This window comes from Diadema setosum, chromosome 3, assembly GCF_964275005.1.
Source record: "Diadema setosum chromosome 3, eeDiaSeto1, whole genome shotgun sequence".
NCBI classification, from domain to species: domain Eukaryota; kingdom Metazoa; phylum Echinodermata; class Echinoidea; order Diadematoida; family Diadematidae; genus Diadema; species Diadema setosum.
In genome coordinates this window covers 17,204,590-17,224,929 of record NC_092687.1, presented here as the reverse complement: position 1 = coordinate 17,224,929, position 20,340 = coordinate 17,204,590, and the positions used below count along the sequence as shown (strand labels likewise).

The window sequence follows — 20,340 nt, the reverse complement described above, 5'->3', positions numbered from 1 at the left end:
CAGTCTTTCTTTGATTTATGCTGAATCAAGCATTTTCAAGATTTTCCTTTTTTTCAGAAAAATATTAGAAAGTGAATGTTTTTTCCTTTAAATCTCAATCCAGTTATCACAATAACCCACAAAAATGGTATCAACTTGTAGAAAATTGTATTCTCCCTTCATATGACATCACATTTGTTGAAATCTAATGTTTCTATCGAATTCTATCATTTAACAAATTCAGTAAATATGGTGGCCATCTTGGACGCAATCTTGGATTTGGAGGCTTTCGCAACAAATCTTTTGAGGTAGACCAGTTGAATGTTGTTTGTTACAATAAAAACTTGAAAATAAGCATGGTCTACTTAGTTTGTAGAGAGAGTGCAACTCGACCTCTGTTTTTAGCTTTTCGCCCCCCGGTCTTATATATATATATATATATATATATATATATATACATATATATATGGGTGAGAATTTTGAACGATGTACAATTGCCAATGTTCGTACCTTATGACATTCTTTCCCTTAGAACACGCCAGGATGATCTAAGAAACCAGATTTTTTCATGTCATCTCAAAGATTGGTAAATTTCCTTTCAGGAAATATATGGTTTGGTTGACTTTTGCCTGATATTTTTCATTTCACAAGGACTTAAAGCGTAAAAATAGGGTAAAAACGCTATTTTCACAATAATTTTTGTTTTTCAAACTTATGATGTGCATTTTTAATGGTACGTGGCATCTAATATCAGACCATGTTCTGGATCTGACATATGGGTATGTACCACAAAATTGTAAGAACTTTATGAGCACGTATAAGATTACAGAGAACAATTAAAATGTCAAAGTCCTAAACAGACGAACGTCCGTAGTGCTTTTATTTCTATCGCTGCTGCAAATTCTACTTTGTTGTCCCAACTGTAACGTATACGAAAATTTGGTGTTCCACTTAATGAACATATCCTGCAAAAATTGTACGTCTGCTGGCTGTACATGGGACGTAATATTCTTTTATGTAAAATTATACTCAGTTTTCGCAACGGACGTGCTTCCGTTATTTTCTAATAAAGATCATAGCCCATGAAACGTTATTGGCGATATTGTTCTGAGTCGTAATCAACTAAGATCTAGCAACACGATAATATGTTTGTTTTAAGTTTCTGTCCATCCTTTGTCACATAGGAACCGAAATTATATTTTTAGACGAACCTCCAAGAAAAAAAAAAAAACGTCCGTGATGATTAAAACGTTTTCGAGTGGGACACCATCTTGCTTTGATGGCGAAGGTGCATTTTACCTTTGGCTCTCTAGCCGAGGAGCTGCATGTCATTTTTGGAGCGGACTGAGGTTCGTCCGCAGTTTTTGGACCATGCAATTCACCAAAAACCAAGCATATAATTAATATTTTCTCTGAAAATTCACCTCCTGAACCCCCTCTGAGCAATACATATGTTGTAAGGATGTCAAATGTCTTATAATTTCCATTGACAATACCTTTTCAAATTTTTGAAAGAGTTAGGAAGGCTAGGTACTCTGGCGATTAGTTATCCGTCCTGGAACATGACCCTAGTAGTGGAACGAACGTCCGTGATAATTCCAGAGAACGTCCGTGACGTATGCAATCCCTCCGATAGGGATAACTTGTCCCGAAAGTGTCCTGTATTCTTTAAAACTTTTGGCTCGAATAGCGACAAATAAAGTTGTACAAAGTAGAAAATGAGTTTAGAGCAGTAGTTTCAGAATTTTTAAGGCGTTATGTGATCATGATGAACAAACAATTGGAAATTTACTCACAATTTTACGCTTGTTTTCCCTCTAATTATACAAAAAAACAGCTAAACAATTAAAACAAAGTGATAGGAAAATGGAATTTTGCGTAATCTATAATTTCTGTGCGTTTAAATTTCTTTCTAATGAGGTTCTGGCGACAGTTTGTACTGTTACAGGTTCTGAAAGTTTCGCTCACGGACGTTCTGTCCGAGAAAGGAAATTTCTGACAATTACAAATATATCACTGCACATAAGATTAATGTTAGTTGAAAATATTACCAAATCACCGAGCCGCTCATACCCGAAAGTGAATAGCGTTCAGCACTCAATTTACCTGTAATAACAAACGGAAAACGTTGTTTTAACGGATGTTCGTTGGTTGAATAAGTCAGTGGGTTACATAGTAGGAGAAAGAGGATCAGTGCCACTTTTTAGTGACAGGTGCTCTAAGTGTTTATCTTTTGAGTATGGTAGCTGCCGTCTCAAACAGAACACATCCAGTTTTGGTCTCCATAACGGACGTTCGCTGTAATTGTCATGATATTAAACGCCTTAATTCATTCTTATTTTTCTCTTCATGACGATTTTTCTCTCATTCCCTCAATAGCCTGAACATGCTGCGACCAAATAGAAAACAAAAAACAAAACAAAACAAACCAAAACAAATCCGAAAAGTGCTACGCAATCACATTCAGGATAATGACGGAAGAAGTCTGTAATGAGCATGTGTTGAATAAGAAACGGAAAAGTTTCAAAAGGACGTGGAATCAGTTGAATGAAAATGCCTGAGAAACAGAGAAGGGAATCGAGCTCCAACACCCAGAGAAAAGAATTGCCAGTGCACTCCCGTTATACCATGTGTTTGTCTAGTATTGTATTGTGAGTTCAAAATGTCGATGCGCCGCTCTCTTGCATTCCGTATATCACTTACATTTCTGCCCCTGCTTCTTCTGCACTTCTCTCTGGGTCTTTGCCTCGTACACTTGAATGTACCTTTGTTCTTACCACCAGCGAATGTTGTAATTCCATTTATTTATGATGGATAGTACGTCACAGGTTGTGAATTTTCCTTTTCACTCTCTAAACAATGAAGATTTTTTTGATATGTTTAATCATGGCTCGGTATCTCTTGCAATGAATGAATCCGACAGTAAATGTTTCCAAGCAAATTATGATTTTAATTCTCATATTAGAAGTGTAGCTTTTGGTGGAGATAATAATGAACAATATCTTAGTTCTCAATATTTTACAATTAATCAATTCAAAGCTCTAACTGAATTATCTCAAAGTTTTTCCTTGATGCAACTCAATATAAGGAGTTTGAATCATAATTTCGATAATTTTTGCTGTTTTATGAATGACATTCATAAATCATCTTTCTCTGTAATTGGACTGAGTGAAACATGGATCAATCCGACTTCTATCCCTACGTTCTCTCTTTCCGGTTATGACTTCATAGAAAACAGTCGTCAGCACAAGAAAGGCGGAGGAGTTGCCCTATACGTAAAGAAAGACCTTGATTACATTATTCACAGTGGATTGAACTGCATGGGTGAAGCTGTAGAATCACTCTATATTGAAGTTAACGTGCTTTGTTCTAGGAATATACTTGTATTAGTCATTTATCGACCCCCTAATTCTGAGATGCAAGGTTTTTTTAGTTATTTGCAATCATTACTGCAAAGTCCAATTTTCAACAATAAAGATTGTTATATCATGGGAGATTTTAACATAGATTTATCTAAGTTTCAGACATTAAACTCAGCTCAGAATTTATTAGATATTATGATGTCCTCATCCTTTTTACCCCTTATAACAAAGCCAACTCGAGTAACTGATCACTCAGCAACTCTAATTGACAACATATTTTGCAATATTAACCCCTTACCCTTTTCTGGCATTGTTTTATCAGATTTGTCCGACCATTACCCCATATTTACCCATATTTCTTATAATCGCAAACGTAATCTGAATTCCTCTGCAATGTATTTTCGAAAAATTACCCCCGATAATGTAGCTAGGTTGCAAAATGGCCTTAATGAAGTAGATTGGTCTGAGGTATATGATGCTGAGGACCCAAATAATGCTTATGATTTATTCATGAGAAAATTGAATTCACTTTTAGATGAGTATGTTCCTTTACTTAAGAAAAATAATAACAATTATAAAAGATCTCCGAGACTTCCGTGGATATCGAAGTCTTTGCTGTTGTCAATTAACAGAAAAAATCATTTGTTTTATGCCGATAAAATTAAACACACAAAATCTCGTCATAAATATATTTCATATAAAAATGTTCTCACTCAAATTTTGCGTTGTGCAAAGCAAAAATATTTCAGTGACCAGATATATTATTTTAAACATGATATCCAAAATACTTGGAAAGTTATTGATTCTGCCATTAATAGAAACAAACCAACATCCCGTATTACTACAATCAAACATAATGATCTTATTATTGTTGACCCAAGGTCTATAGCTGATGTTTTTAATCAATATTTTTCACAAATAGGAAATAGTTTTGCTAGAAAGATTCCCAAGTCCCAAAAGTTATTTTTCGATTTTTTACATACGCCCAATTCTAGCTCCTGTTTTTTTGCTCCCACTCACCGGAATGAACTAATTGATATAGTTCAGAATTTAAAGAGTAAAAAAAGTGTTGGTTATAATAATATTGATAATGTATATATATATCTTATGTTAGATAATAAATGCATTCACTATATATCAGTTTCCCAGATTCACAAATACATATGCATTAAAGATGTTTATATATATGAGTCAGAATTTTGAACGATGTACAATTGAGCCAAAACAAGGCAAAATTTAAAAAGTAGGAAATTCTCCAAATCATTCATCTTACATGAAAGAGTATAACTCAAGCTTTAATATGAACCCAATTATACTAGGATTTTCCCAGAGGAACAAGTTTTTATTCACCGCTGAAGTTCACCATGTCCAGAGCAGCGAACGCCCGTGAGGAATACTACTGCACATACATTTGAATACCATTTAAAATAGTTTCCAAAGATCTGATTCAGTTCAAAATCCTAACGAAATATCTTAAGGGACATGTGTACGTGATTGCAGAATATTAAGCTTGTACTCTTAACCTGTTCGTAATGGTAGACAACTGATGATTTATCTAAATTCGTCATTTCTGTGGAAATATTGCTCTTCCGCTAAACACTTTCTTAACTTTACGAGCATTTTACAGAAACTCAATATTTTCACCTCTTATGTCACTATCCCATACTTTAATCCTCACTCCCAAATAATAATATACCTTTTTAAGATGTATCTCATCTGGGCAGTCCCAATAACCCAACAAACATAGCATATTTTTCATCACGGAGGTTCGCATGTAGCTCTCGAACGTTCGGAACAAACAAGATATTGAACAATGCAGCTCTCTGAGTTGGACACGCATTCTACTCTCAACTGATGATTTCACCAAATTCTGTTTTTTTTTCTATTGAAATATTACTCTTCCGCTAAACACTTTCTCCAATTTAAGCGCAATTTACAGAAACAATATTTCGGCCTGTTATTTCACTATCCTATACTTTAATACATACTCCCAAGTAATAACATACTTTTTCAAGATGTATCTGATCTAGACAGTCTCTATAACCCAACCAACATAGCATAGTTTTCATCACGGAGGTTCGCATATAGCCCATGGACGTTCGGAACATGTAAGATACTTAACAATGCTGCAGTTCTATGGAGTTGGAAACGCATTCTATTCACAACAAACAGTGATTTCTTGACGAGAACAAACTCCTCTGCATAATCCTGAATAATTATTACCAGTTCTCAATTATAAAAGCTTGTGTATTTTTTCATGCTGTGGAATCGAAGAAAACACTTTTTCCATCTCTCGTAAATGAAAATACAAAAGTACGTGTAATCTCAGTGATGTAGCCCATCCTTGCGAACGAACATATAACTCGTAGTCACGAAGTAAAGATTCAGGTCCTAAATTTGTTATCTGAAGTCTACAATTCAAATTTTGCTTATAACGAACAAGGTCACAGCTGAATATGACAACGAATCGACGTAGAAAAACAACAGAAATGTGCTCCGTTATCGAAATACGAAGTTTAGCTGGAGAGGGCAAACGCTTCACGTGTCAATGTGTATAAGAAGAAATCCCTCTGCGTTTTCTTTTTTTGTGTTACACACTGTTACCGAAGTGAAATTCTGTTTTTAATTTAGTCAGAAATGATAAAAGGTTCGTTACTACAAAGTTTCTTCATAACAAAATACAGAAGTTCATATAACTTAAAAGATGTTTGTGACTTCAATATTATACAACATGGTTCGTTATAACAAACATTTGTAGAATCATGACGCTTTTTTATTCAGTAAATGATAGGAATCTACGAAGGTTAATCGAAAGGTTGTTAGTTGGAACATGAAAAATCAGGTTCATTCAACCAAATGTGGAGAAACAAATTACTAACCAAAACCTCAAGATTTCAAACCTCATAATAATCGTTTTCACCTTAACTCTTTATGTGCCATGGTGGAAACCCCCTGTGTGCCACGTTATTCTGAGACATGAAGGTAGTCATGCTTTGAGGAAGAATTCTGTTTTTCTAATTTGTGTAACTTCTACAAATTTCTGTTAAGACGGGCATAATAGTAGGCAAAGTTAAAGAGGAATACCAAGCTTTGTTTCGATGTAAATTGTATGACGACCCTATTTTCCATTTTTCTTTTGAATAACCAAATGCTACATTACTGTAAAGGCATGACTTTTGCACACAAAACCATGACAGAAACTTACAATGTACGAGCAAATCTAGTTTGGAACATCGCTTGATAGTTGATCACCACATAGAATGCAAGCCGTATATGAGAGGAACAAAAGCACAAGAAACGCTTTCATTGTGCCGCGGGATTAGCCGCAATTAGCGGTTTATCGATCGGTCTTGGCGGCTTTGTTTGTTGAGCAGAATGTGCGAAGTTGGCACGCCGTCGACTGAGTCGGACGTGCGAACGTGGCACATAAAGCGTTAACGAATATCAGGCCCATTCCACTTTTAGAATAATGGACCTAAAGAATAGTGAACCTTGATATTCAATTTTCGGATTAACAAACTTTCGGAATAAGAATTTTTTAATAAGAAACCCCCTGAATTAATAAACTACGAAACTTTTTTTTCATTTTCGGAATAACAAACCTGTGGACTTTCGGAGTAACGAATCTTTGGAAGAGCGAATGTATCAAAGTGCGACGTCAAACCTATTACTAAATCATCACTTTTTTAACATGTGTTTTCAATGTAAGCACAATAGCACAAACAAATTAACGATCTCTCTGTGTCTTAAATGTAAAAATAAAAACATATGAGACAAAATGTGACCCGCTACAACAAAATGATCCTAAAGTCGGGTGAGGTCGATTATTTGAAAATTGCATGACAAAATTTCCTAATCTTTCTGCTTTAAATTGATATATAACACATCTTATGAAAATAATCGGGTGCGGAGATATCGATGTTTAAAAGAGAGCATGTCGAGACGTATGGGAAATCACTGTTTCGAGAAAAGCGCCCTAAAAGTTTTCCTTGCGCAATCGCATTCAAGGGGCACGTAGTCAGTTTTCACCTCCGGAAGGTAAACCCTAGCAACCCGCGAAATGCTCATTCAAGCACAGCGCCGGCGGTCTCCTCACCGACCAATCAGTGACCAGGATGCCAGGAGAAGCGGCTAGGCATAGCGCACCCCGCCCGCACGCACCAGTCGACTTAGCAGTGTGCGAGCTTCACGCTTCGGTTAGCGGCAAGCAGCAAACTGACCAATGAGATCACTCCGGTCGTTGTTAGGGGCGGAGCCTGTATGTGGCGCTCAATCCAAATTTTGGAACCGGTTTCTGCTTGGTTGAAACGCCAAAAACATGGCCCAGAAAAACGCTATTTTTTGGTCTTTCCTTTCATCATTTTGCTTCAAAATTTCGACAGATGATAGAAGACATGTCAGGCTCCAATAATATGTCAAAATCAGAAAATCGTACATTTTGACCAATAATTATGCTCTGACTTCAAACTCGATTTTCACGGCTTCGACCGTGCGCGACTTTAGGACCTTTTTGTTGTAGCGGGTCACAAATTGAAAATTAACACTGCTTTTTATTGATGAGTGTAAAAAGCACCATGCCACGATAAACGGAAGATTTGCATGTTTTCATCAGACATTAAGTGTATACTGCATTATTTTTGTTCGCTTATGACGACATTTCAATGATAAGAAATAAACAAACAAACAAACAAAGATCCTCCAGAGGAATTCGGTATAACGGTAGTGCACTTGTAATTCTTTTCTTTATGTGTTGGAGCTCGATCCCTTCTCCTTTTTTTTCTCTCTCTCTCATTTTTATTCAACTGCTTCCACGTCCTTTTGAACCTTTTACGTTTCTTCTTGACACAGTCATGCCCATTACAGACTTCTTCCGTCATTTTATTCTTTTCGTTTCAATATATTCTGAATGTGACTGCGTAGCACTTTTCGGAGTTGTTTTGGTTTATTTTTTTCCCTTTTTGGTCGCAGCATGTTCAGGCTACTTAGAGATGAGAGAAAATGGTTGTGAACAGAAAAACAAGAATATATAAAGGCATAGAATATTATGACAATTACAGCGAACGTCTGTGATGGAGACCAAAACTGTATGTGTTCTCTTTGAGATGGCAGGTACCTTACTCAAAAGATATACACGGGGGCATCTGTCACTATTAGTGGTACTGTTCCTCTATCTCATAATATGTATTCCATGGACTTATTTTACCAACAAACAACCGTAAGCAAAACGTTTTCCTGTTATCATTGCAAGTAAATTGAATGTAGAATGTTATTCACTTTTTGGTATGAAAGTTTTCGGTGACTTAGAATATTTTCAAGTAACATTAACTTATCGTACAATGATATAATTGTAATTACATTGTATCAGAAATTTCCTTTCTGGGACCGAACGTCCGTGAGCGAAACTTTCAGACCCTATAAGTGCAAATTGTCTCAAAAACCTCATCAGAAAGAAATTAAAATGAACAGGAATTACAGATTACACAAAATTCTAGTTTCCTATAACTCGGTTTTCAGTGTTTAGCTGTATTTATATAATTAGATGGAATACAAACGTAAAATTGCAAGTGAATTTTGAGCTGTTTGTTCATCATGATCACATGCCGCCTTAAAATTTCTGAAACTACTGCTCTAAGTGCATTGTCTACTTTGTAAAACTTTACTTTACGTTATTTGAGCTGAAAGTTTTAAAGGACAGAGGACATTTTCAAGACAAGTTATCCCTATCGGTCGGATTGTATACGCCACGGACGTTCGCTGAAATTGTCACAGGCGTTCGTTCTACCACTATAGAGTCATGTTCCAGTACGGATAACTAATCGACAGATAGTGCATAGCTTCCTAACTCTTTCAAAATTTTGAAAAGTTATTTTCCATACAAATTATAAGAAATTTGACACCCTTTTCAACATACATATTGCTCAGAGAGGGAGAAGGAGATGGATTTTCAGAGAAAATTTCGCCATAGCTCTTTAAATCGTCCTTTGACCCTCTGTTTTTATTGCATATTACAAAAGCATATGAAATGCAAATAACAGTTCAAGTAACAATATTAACAGGAAAACTCGATGACGTCATCATATCGTCATCTTAAATAAAAAAGTGGAATTAAATTTTTTGAGGTACTGTTTCTGACATTCATTTGCTCGTATATTTGTTGTTTAGGCTCAATATTATCCCAAATTCAGATATGTTGTACTTTAAATATTTGCCTTTTAAGTCCATGTCATGGTTCTAAAATTTCATGACGTCATCATACTTTAAATTGTGATTAAAGGTAAAGAATCAAAATCAGACAAGTTTACGTGTTATGTCTTTGGGTGGTGATTTTTTTTAGACCATGCATTGACTTGACAACGTTTAAGCACCTTTATCTCAGCTGATTTTGCTCCTTTTTCTCTGAAACTTAAGTATGCTGTAGCTGAGACAATAAGCTGCAGTAATCATGCATTCTATTTGTTTCAAATCTCCTCATCAGGTTGACAATTTTGAAACTTATAACTGAAAATGAGAATGGAATGTGGACGAAACGATTCCTGATTCATCTTTCACATATAAGCTTACGTCCCTCATATTTTCTCGTCGAGACGTACGGCCGAGAGGTTAAAGGCGACGTCTCAGAGACGTGAAGTTGCACACGTGCGGGTTCGAACCCCACAAGAGCACGACACAAAATACTTATATCTCTTACTTGTTTTTCTTCGATGGAGTATTACACTTTTGTCCATGTAGAAATCACGTTCGCATGTAAACGCACCTCTACGCACACACACACACAGTCACACACACACACAATATCCCTTTGTTTTGTGTTGGAGACCACATTGCTTCGACTGCTGCAAAGTTTTGCAGGCTGGATTTGTCAAACTGATCATAGTATATAATGAAGACGTACGATGAATATGTTGTACTTTGAACAATTGTCTTTCAAGTCCATGTCAGTGTTTTGTAATTTGATGACGTCATCACACTGAAAATTGTGATTTAAGGCAATGTATCAAAATCAGCCGATTTTACGTGTTATGTCTACAGGACGTATTTTTACCCAGTTGCCAGAAATGGCATACCGCCATCTGTGTTACAAGGCCGTATTTACGTCTAGCAATACAATACATGTTTAGGCGGCCACGTTTGTTGAGTGGGCATTGACTTTTCCCCCTGTTATATCTATACATTGTTTTTTGTCTTACCATTTCCATGGATGTTCCGTGGCCGAGTGGTTAGAGTAACGGTTTCGCATGCACGCATTTGAGGGGTCGATGGTCGCAGGACACTTTTGTTTTTTTATTATTGTTTAACTCTTTTCACACAACGTTTCATATTCACATTCTTTTCGTTGTCGACCACGGACGATCGGTATCTAATATCAACCCAGCGTATCACCAACTCGTCTTCAATGACGAGTTTCATGTCTCGTTATTGATTATTATTATCATTATTATTATTATTATTATCATCATTAAATAATCTTATACATGTATATATATATATATATATATATATATACATGTATCCTTAAGGGCGCACCTAAATGGATATATAAATCTTGTGAATATAATGGAGCATTTGTTACATGTACATGACTTCCGCAAATCAAATCAAATTCGAACTGCAGTGAATCAAACAATGCACGTGGATTTTGCGGATACAAAGTCAGAAAAGAAAATATCATAGTTAAAGCGGGAGATACCAAGATGTGTCTGTAGAATCAACAAAGGCATCAGCAGCAGACGAAAAGTAAAAAAAAAAAAGAATATGGGAATCCAATTCACATTCAATGTATCGACAAAGAAGTCCCCATTTCCTTCCGATTAGACCAAGACAAAATTCTAAAGCTGTCAATATTTCAGAGAGTATGGAAATACATGTAATTCTTAACGTTCTAAAAGGAGGTAATATTTGTATTACCTCGTCTGCATTTTCACCATATAAAAAGTTAGAAAATGTAGCCAATAATAGCATAAAAAAGTAATGAAGAATAAGAATGAAAAACAAATAAGAACATGATGTTTATTTGCCGACTACTTCCATGCTGGGGGGAAAAAAAAAAAAGCTCTTTGCTGGAAAGAACACAGTTTTCCACATTGTTTTCACAATGTGTTCACATAGTCCACTATGTGAAAACGGTCGAATTTAACAGTGCGAAGACGACTTCACACTGTGGTGTGGTTTTTCACAAAGTTCACATGGCGATTTTCTATTCACACGGTGAATTCATGATTTACAACGTGTTCACAATGTGTTCACAACGTGTTTCACATTGGGTTTTACACCGTGGAACGCTATTCTTTCCAGCAGGGTTGCTATGGCTGTATCCATTGAGCCATCCTAACCAACATGCTTAATGTTTATTTATCCTGTAACAGGAATTCTGGATGATTCTGGTCAACATCAATGAAGCAATGGTGAATCTTACCAACCGTTTGCCTGGACAAATCATTCAACGAATCGTTCTGCAAATCAATACGAATGTATCAAAGGGAGACATTTCTTGCATGGAGCCTGCCTGCCTGGTAACAACGTGGTAACATCATTGTGTGATTACAAGTCCCCTTGAAAATGGTGCTGATGTACAGTGAAATGACGGAAATGGTCTCACACCATTAATCATTGCATCTACAGGTTAGAAGCGTTACCTACATTGTCAACAATGAAGCCAACAATCATTGAAGTGACAAAAATGATAGCACGTCATTGCCTTTAAAATGCGTATGGCAAATGATATCCTTAAGTTATATATGCCTAGTGGAAAATGGAGCAAAGTCATTATAACGCATGAGGATCTACAATATCTTTAGAGTAATGGAACTCACCTCCATGTCAAATATAATAGTTTTTGCTGTTTTTCCGAATGCATCTGTGTTTGGCCATCTCGACATCTTATTGACAAAGGAACCCATGTCAACGCTTTGAATGAAGATGACATTTGCACCCTACCATGTTACAGCTGAACTCGGAAGAAGTTGTGAATGTTCTTGATACAGCAGGTAGCAATATGCAATTGCCAGCTGATAAACCTATAACAGTGACAGCGTAATCTTCGATCATTGCATCTGGAAGGGATTAATACTCAGAAGCTCATTCATCTTGTTAACATGCGTGGAAATCTAACAGAAGAACACTGACTCAGTGATATTCATGTTCACAATGGTTCCAATGTTACATAGACCTTAAGTTTCTGGTTCAAATTCTGCTAAGGAATATGGTAAAACGCGCCTCACGGGGTATGCATAAATGTTAACCTTTAAGTTGCACACCACTGACTGACAAAGGAACTGATCTAAGTGCTGTTGATGAAGAACATTGGAACGCACTAGCCCAAGCATTTTTCGGAAGGATACTGTCATAGTTTTTTGTTTGTTTGTTTTTTTTTACTTGTTGATATGAATGTTGCAGCCATAGATGATGGCTGGATGATGGATGTCAAAATGGAAATTACAAGGATGTCAGAATTTTGGTCGATAGTAAAGGTGATGTGAATTGTAAAGGCATTAATTGTAACACAGGTTGACATCGGGCATGTCAAAATGGACATCTTCAGATTGCGCGCCATCTACTCGAAAAAGAAGCTGATGTAAATGTTGTTGATAAGAAAGGTTGGAGTCCACTGTTATTTGCATCTAGTAATGGACACCGCAGTATTGTGGATTATCTTGTCACCAATACAGCTGATCTGAATGCTGGAGACGTGAATGAAACAAGATTATTCCACAATGCATGTCAGAACGGACATTTTGAAGCTATAAACTATCTTATTGACAAGGGAGCTAACGTAAATGCTGTTGATAAAAAAGGATGGAGTCCACTATCAGTTGCATATGAAAAGGGACACTACAATATTGTGGATTATCTTGTGACCAATGGAGCTGATGTGAATGCTAGAAACATGGGTGGTATGAAATTATTGCGCCTTCCATGTAATATCTATACAATTGACAAAGGAAATCATGTATATGATTATGATAAAGGTTGGAGTCTATCATCCTTTGCATCTGAGAAGGGACACTCGAGTACTGTCGATTCTCTTGAGACCAGTGGAGCTGATGGGAATGCTAAAAACGTGGATGATGTAAGATCCTTGCACGCTGCATGTGAAAATGGACATTTTGATGCCGTTACCTGTTTAATTGACAAAGGAGCTGATGTAAATGCTGTTGATAAGAAAGGTTGGAGTCCACTTTTCTTTGCATCTTTTAATGGGCACAGCAATATTGTGGAGTATCTTGTGAACAAGGGAGCCTTTGTGAATGGTAGAAACGTGGATGATGAAAGTCCCTTGTACCTTGCTTGTTACAACGGACATTTTGATGTCACAACCCATTTAATTGAGAAAGGAGCTAATGTAAATACACTTGATAAGAACGGCTGTAGTCCATTATTACTCGCGGCTGAAAAAGGACACTGCAATATTGTCCATTCTCTTGTGACCAATGGAGCTGATGTGAATGCTAGGAACGTGGATGATGTAAGACCCTTGCACGCTGCATGTCAGAACGGACATTTTGATGTCATTAACTATTTAATTGAGAAAGGAGCTGATGTTCATGTTCTTGATAAGAAAGGTTGGAGTCCACTATTCTTTGCATCTAAAAATGGACACTACAATATTGTGGATTATCTTACGACCAATGGAGCTGACGTGAATGCTGGAGACGTAAATGATGTAAGACCCTTGTACCTTGCATGTCAGAACGGACATTTTGATGTCATTACCTATTTAATTGAGAAAGGAGCTGACGTAAATGCTGTTGATAAGAAAGGTAGCAGTCCACTATTCAGTGCATCTTTTAATGGACACTGCAATATTGTGGATTATCTTGTGACCAATGGAGCTGATGTAAATGCTAGAAAAGTGGATGATGTAAGACCCTTGCACGCTGCATGTCAGAACGGACATTTTGAGGTTGTAAAATATCTAATTGACAAAGGAGCTCATGTTCATGTTGTTGAGAAGAACGGTTGGAGTCCATTATTCTCTGCATCTTTAAATGGACAAAGCAATATTGTGGATTATCTTGTGACCAATGGAGCTGATGTGAATGCTGGAGACGTGAATGGTATAAGACCCATGCACCTTGCATGTCGGAAGGGACATTTTGATGTCACTACCTATTTAATTAAGAAAGGAGCTGATGTAAATACACTTGATAAGAACGGTTGTAGTCCACTATTATTTGCGTCTGAAAAAGGACACTGCAATATTGTGGATTATCTTGTGACCAATGGAGCTGATGTGAATGCTAGAAACGTGGATGATGTAAGACCCTTGCTCATTGCATGTCAGAACGGACATTTTGAGGTTACAAACTATCTAATTAACAAAGGAGCTCATGTTCATGTTGTTCATAAGAACGGTTGGAGTCCATTATCCTTTGCATCTTATAATGGACACTGCAATATTGTGGATTATCTTGTGACCAAAGGAGCTGATGTGAATGCTGTTGATAAGAACGGTTGTAGTCCACTATTACTTGCGTCTGAAAAAGGACACTGCAATATTGTGGATTATCTTGTGACCAATGGAGCTGATGTGAATGCTGGAGACGTGGATGGTATAAGACCCATGCACGTTGCATGTCAGAACGGACATTTTGAGGTTACAAACTATCTAATTAACAAAGGAGCTGACGTAAATGCTGTTGATAAGAAATGTTCGAGTCCATTACTCTTTGCATCTTGTCATGGACACTCCAATATTGTGGATTATCTTGTGACCAAAGGAGCTGATGTGAATGGTAGAAACGTGGATGATATAAGACCCTTGCACCTTGCATGTCAGAACGGACATTTTGAGGTTACAAACTATCTAATTAACAAAGGAGCTGACGTAAATGCTGTTGATAAGAAATGTTCGAGTCCATTACTCTTTGCATCTTGTCATGGACACTCCAATATTGTGGATTATCTTGTGACCAAAGGAGCTGATGTGAATGGTAGAAACGTGGATGATATAAGACCCTTGCACCTTGCATGTCAGAACGGACATTTTGATGTCACTACCTGTTTAATTGAGAAAGGAGCTGACGTAAATGCTGTTGATAAGAACGGTTGGAGTCCACTATTCTTTGCATCTAAAAAGGGAGACTACAATATTGTGGATCATCTTGTGACCAAAGGAGCTGATGTGAATGCTAGAAACGTGGATGATCTAAGACCCTTGTACGTTGCATGTCAGAACGGACATTTTGATGTCATTACCTATTTAATTGACAAAGGAGCTGATGTCAATGCTGTTGATAAGGACGGTTGTAGTCCACTATTTCTTGCGTCTGCAAAAGGACACTGCAATATTGTGGATTATCTTGTGACCAATGGAGCTGATGTGAATGCTAGAAACGTGGATGATGACAGACCCTTGCACGCTGCATGTCGAAATGGACATTTTGATGTCATTACCTATTTAAATGACAAAGGAGCTGATGTAAATGCTGTTGATAAGAAAGGTTGGAGTCCATTACTCGTTGCATCTCTTAATGGACACTCCAATATTGTGGATTATCTTGTGACCAATGGAGCTGATGTGAATGTTAGAAACGTGGATGATCTAAGACCCTTGTACGTTGCATGTAAGAACGGACATTTTGAGGTTATAAACTATCTAATTGGCAAAGGAGCTGACGTAAATGCTGTTGATAAAAAAGGTAACAGTCCACTATTCTGTGCATCTTTGTATGGACACTGCAATATTGTGGATTACCTTGTGACCAATGGAGCTGACGTGAATGCTAGAAACGTGGATGATGCAAGACCCTTGCACCTTGCATGTCAGAACGGACATTTTGATGTCATTACCTATTTAATTGACAAAGGAGCTGATGTCAATGCTGTTGATAAGGACGGTTGTAGTCCACTATTTCTTGCGTCTGCAAAAGGACACTGCAATATTGTGGATTATCTTGTGACCAATGGAGCTGATGTGAATGGCAAAAACGTATATGATGTAAGACCCTTGCACCTTGCATGTCAGAACGGACATTTTGATGTCATTACCTATTTAATTGACAAAGGAGCTGATGTTAATGCTGTTTATAAGAACGGTCGGAGTCCACTATTCTTTGCATCTGAAAGGGGACACTGCAATATTGTGGATTATCTTGTGACCAAAGGAGCTGATGTGAATGCTGGAGACGTGGATGATGTAAGACCCTTGCACCTTGCATGTCAGAACGGACATTTTGATGTCATTACCTATTTAATTGACAAAGGAGCTGATGTTAATGCTGTCGATAAGAACGGTTGGAGTCCACTATTCTTTGCATCTGAAAGGGGACACTGCCATATTGTGGATTATCTTGTGACCAGTGAAGCTGATGTGAATGCTGGAGATGTGGATGATGTAAGACCCTTGCACCTTGCATGTCAGAATGGACATTTTGAATTTTTAACCTATCTAATTCAATTCAATTCAATTGGGTTTATTTTTCATATTTCTTAATTAAGGAATGTACATCAAATATAATCAAAACATAGTGAATCATAATATCCGGCTTGGATGCACAGTAGATTAATAGCGGTCAATCATCGTACATTTGGCTCTATGTATAACGCTAAAGAAATATGATGGAACCTACTTAAAAGCGAGCTTCTTAAGCGTAGGTCCCAAATTCTGAACAGAGTGCAAGGTACAGATGAGGAGCACGGATGCAACGTAGGACCAAAATAAAGAAAAACAAAAATGAAAGGCAGAAATACCCGGAGCAATAACAGAATATTCTCGATACAAATAGTGATATACAGACAACCACATTCTTCAGACGTAAGAACAGTTGATTTAGCAATGTTGACAATGGTGTAATAATACGATTTGAATAATGCTGAAAAAAGAACAACTCGACATGCGAGTCCTCGGAAGAGATACGGGAGGCCCGAAGAGTGAACATACAAGGACTGACATTCAAAAAAGAATTAGAACTAGACTTGGAATTTGTCAACACTGACAAATTAGATGATCCGATCTGTTCGGAAATCAACGATTTAAAGTCTCCTGATCCCAATAGGCATGACCATACCGGTTTCATGTGTGTTTAGTGGACATTGGCCGTGTGATGTTTGGATTCTTATTTAGAAAAGGGAGTCAGGTCTGCCATCTTTGGTACCGAATTCCGTATACACTATAACGAAGATACAGAATGAAGTATATTTGATCATTGACCCAACTTTGCACAGCCAAGATTGCATCTGAGCAAAAAGTGGTTATTTTGAGAAATGATCCTTATAACATGGTCTTTGCGTGTGCAAAATATAGGAAAGATAGGACACGTATTCACCAAGATACAGGATGAAACATTTATGACCTTTGACCCTCATTTACATACCCAAGATGGTGTCCGATCAAGTAGTTGTTATTTTATTAAATAATGTACATGACATGAACTAAACATGTGCAAAATATGGGGGTGATAGGGCTGTTTTTCTTGAGTAATTGGAAAGAAAGTTGCAGAAAGAAAGAAAATCTCAATACATCGAAGATAAGCTTTAATATCAACCAATTTTTTTAACGTTATCCCGACATCGTATGAAAAAATAAAGGGCGCAGAAATGAAAGTGCAAAGTCTCAGCTACAACATATTAAAATCAGGGAGAAATTCACTGAAGCATAAGTTAGCTAGTGCTCGAAAAAGATAGTCATGTCAATTTTCATTTGCAGAAAAACTGCACTCCCATAGAAATAACACGTCATAACAAAGATAGAGAAAGAAGTACATATCACATTTGACCCCACTTTGCACAGACAAGATGGCATCTGAGCAAAAAGTGGTTATTTTGTGAAATGATTCTTGTAACATGGTCTTTGCGTGTGCAAAATATGGGAGAGATAAAACATGCATTCACTAAGATACAGGATGAAGCATTTATGACCTTTGACCCTAATTTACATACCCAAGATGGTGTCCGATCAAGTAGTTGTTATTTAATGAAATAATGTACGTGATTTGAACATGCGCAAAATTTGGGGGTGATAGAGGCTGTTTTTCTTGAGGTATTGCAAAGAAAGTTGCAGAAAGAAAGAAACATCTCAATACATTGTAGATAAGCTTTAAATTCAACCAAGTTTTCTAACGTGATCCCGACATTGTATGAACAAACGAAGGAAACATTGCGATAGCCCAAAGTCTCAGCTACAACATATTATTTTATTTCGGAAGTCTCGAAGGAGACTACGATGCATAAGAGTAATAATAGGAGAGCCCGCACGCGCGTCCAGCAATACGTTCGCGTTCGTTCCAGCCGACAGGAGGTTCTCCTGCATAGCTCCGCGGTTTGATTTCTATCCATTAATTCATCGCCTTCAATTTCCTTCTCGCGAGGAAATTTTGCTTCGCCGGTCATCCGGAACCAACTGAGAAGTGTTTTGACGCATCTTTCGAGCCTAAACTTTACGGGGGCTCGATGAATATGAGCTCGAAAGAGCAGCACGATCCATCCTTCGCTTTACGTGCTACACGTGGACAGGAGGTCTGTGCCACGAAGCCAGAGTTACCACCACCAGCGCCTCCCTCCGGCGATGCCGGTACGGCGCACGTACAGAAGAAGGCTCAAGATTCGGGGAAGAAGCAGATGAAGAAAATTCCCCAAAAAAGCTCCTCATACGGTATCAAAAGCCCCTTCCGAGGATCGGGCGTCTACCTCCGGGGACGTTAGTTCTCGTCTAGACAAACTTGAAAATCTCCTCGCCGAAGTGGTGAAACACCTTCCCCAATCGCATGATAAAACCACTAGCCGTGCTGCTGTGGTACATACACGTACACCGTATACATCGAAATCTACAGCGGAGGATTTTTCCCGCTTGCCTACTAACGTCCGTCATTTTGTTGGGGACGATTTTGATACGTCTGACACAAAGCGTGATGGACCGTTCGATTTTGACGAAGGGGTGGAAGAGGTAGCTGCACAGCTACCACCGTTGGCAGCCAAGTATGCTATCCCCCTCGGGATTGGGGAGGCAGTTGACGAGGAAATCGCAAAATCGGTGAACTATTTTATTGGCAACAAACTAGAAGATAAAGCTATCTAGGAAACGGTTGAAAAACAGCCCCCACCGAGCAACTGCCCCCACCTCGATACACCTAAAGTGAACGCTCCCATTTGGGAACACCTGCAGTCCGTCACGCGTAATCGAGATCTGAAATCACAGAGAGTGCAGAAATGTCTGACTCGCGGTATTGGGGCTCTTCTTCGCTCTCTCGACGCGCAAGATATCTCCGAGTCTCAGCAAGACGCACTTGCCCTGTTGAGTAACGCACACTTCGAACTGAATTGCGTGCGGAAGGAGCTGATTAAACCGGACATCAACTCGCAATACGTGCATCTCTGTAAGCCTTCCACACCAGTCACGCAGCTGTTGTTTGGTGACGATCTCACAAGACAGATGAAAGATCTAAAAGAACAACACAAGGCCTCTGCTGGGGTCATGAGCACCCAGCAGAAACATACTTCTCGTCCGAGCGGCTCTTTCCATCCGTACAGACGGCCCTTCAATAGCGGAGCTCGCCGGCAGGCTCGCGATGCGGGCTGGACGGGCTCGCGTAGTGCTGCAGCCTCACGCTTCGTGCATGGAACGGCAAATCGTCCTTTTTTAGACCAGCGCTACCAGGGGAAGTCGCGACCTCCCCCACAGCAACGGCCACAGAGCAGAGCTCATCCACAGGCCAGAAGCAAGACTCCCCACAACAAGTAACCCAACAGCCCTCCTCTGAAGAGGTAGGAGACATTGATGCAACAGATTGCTCATTTGATATGTCAGTAACTGACCATGATGCATTGCTACCTTATCTAGAAGAACAGTATTCTAGAACTACTCCTCGATTTACTAGATCTGTAGAATCTAGACCTACCACTTCATGTGTACATGACTATCCAGTTGGAGGTCGACTGATGCTTCATGCATGTAATTGGGAGAAGTTAACTTCAGATCCCACAGTACTACAAGCTGTGAATGGCTATAAACTTGAATTCAAGCCTGAATGTTTTCCACCTGAAAGGCTTAAACCTTTGGTTCAGT

The 20,340-nt window shown here is 38.2% G+C and overlaps 1 pseudogene; it reads left to right on the top strand.

Moving 5' to 3' along the window:
- The first annotated feature begins 18,734 nt into the window (after positions 1-18,734).
- Positions 18,735-20,016, top strand: LOC140226493 (uncharacterized; annotated as a pseudogene).
- The last annotated feature ends 324 nt before the right edge of the window (positions 20,017-20,340 follow it).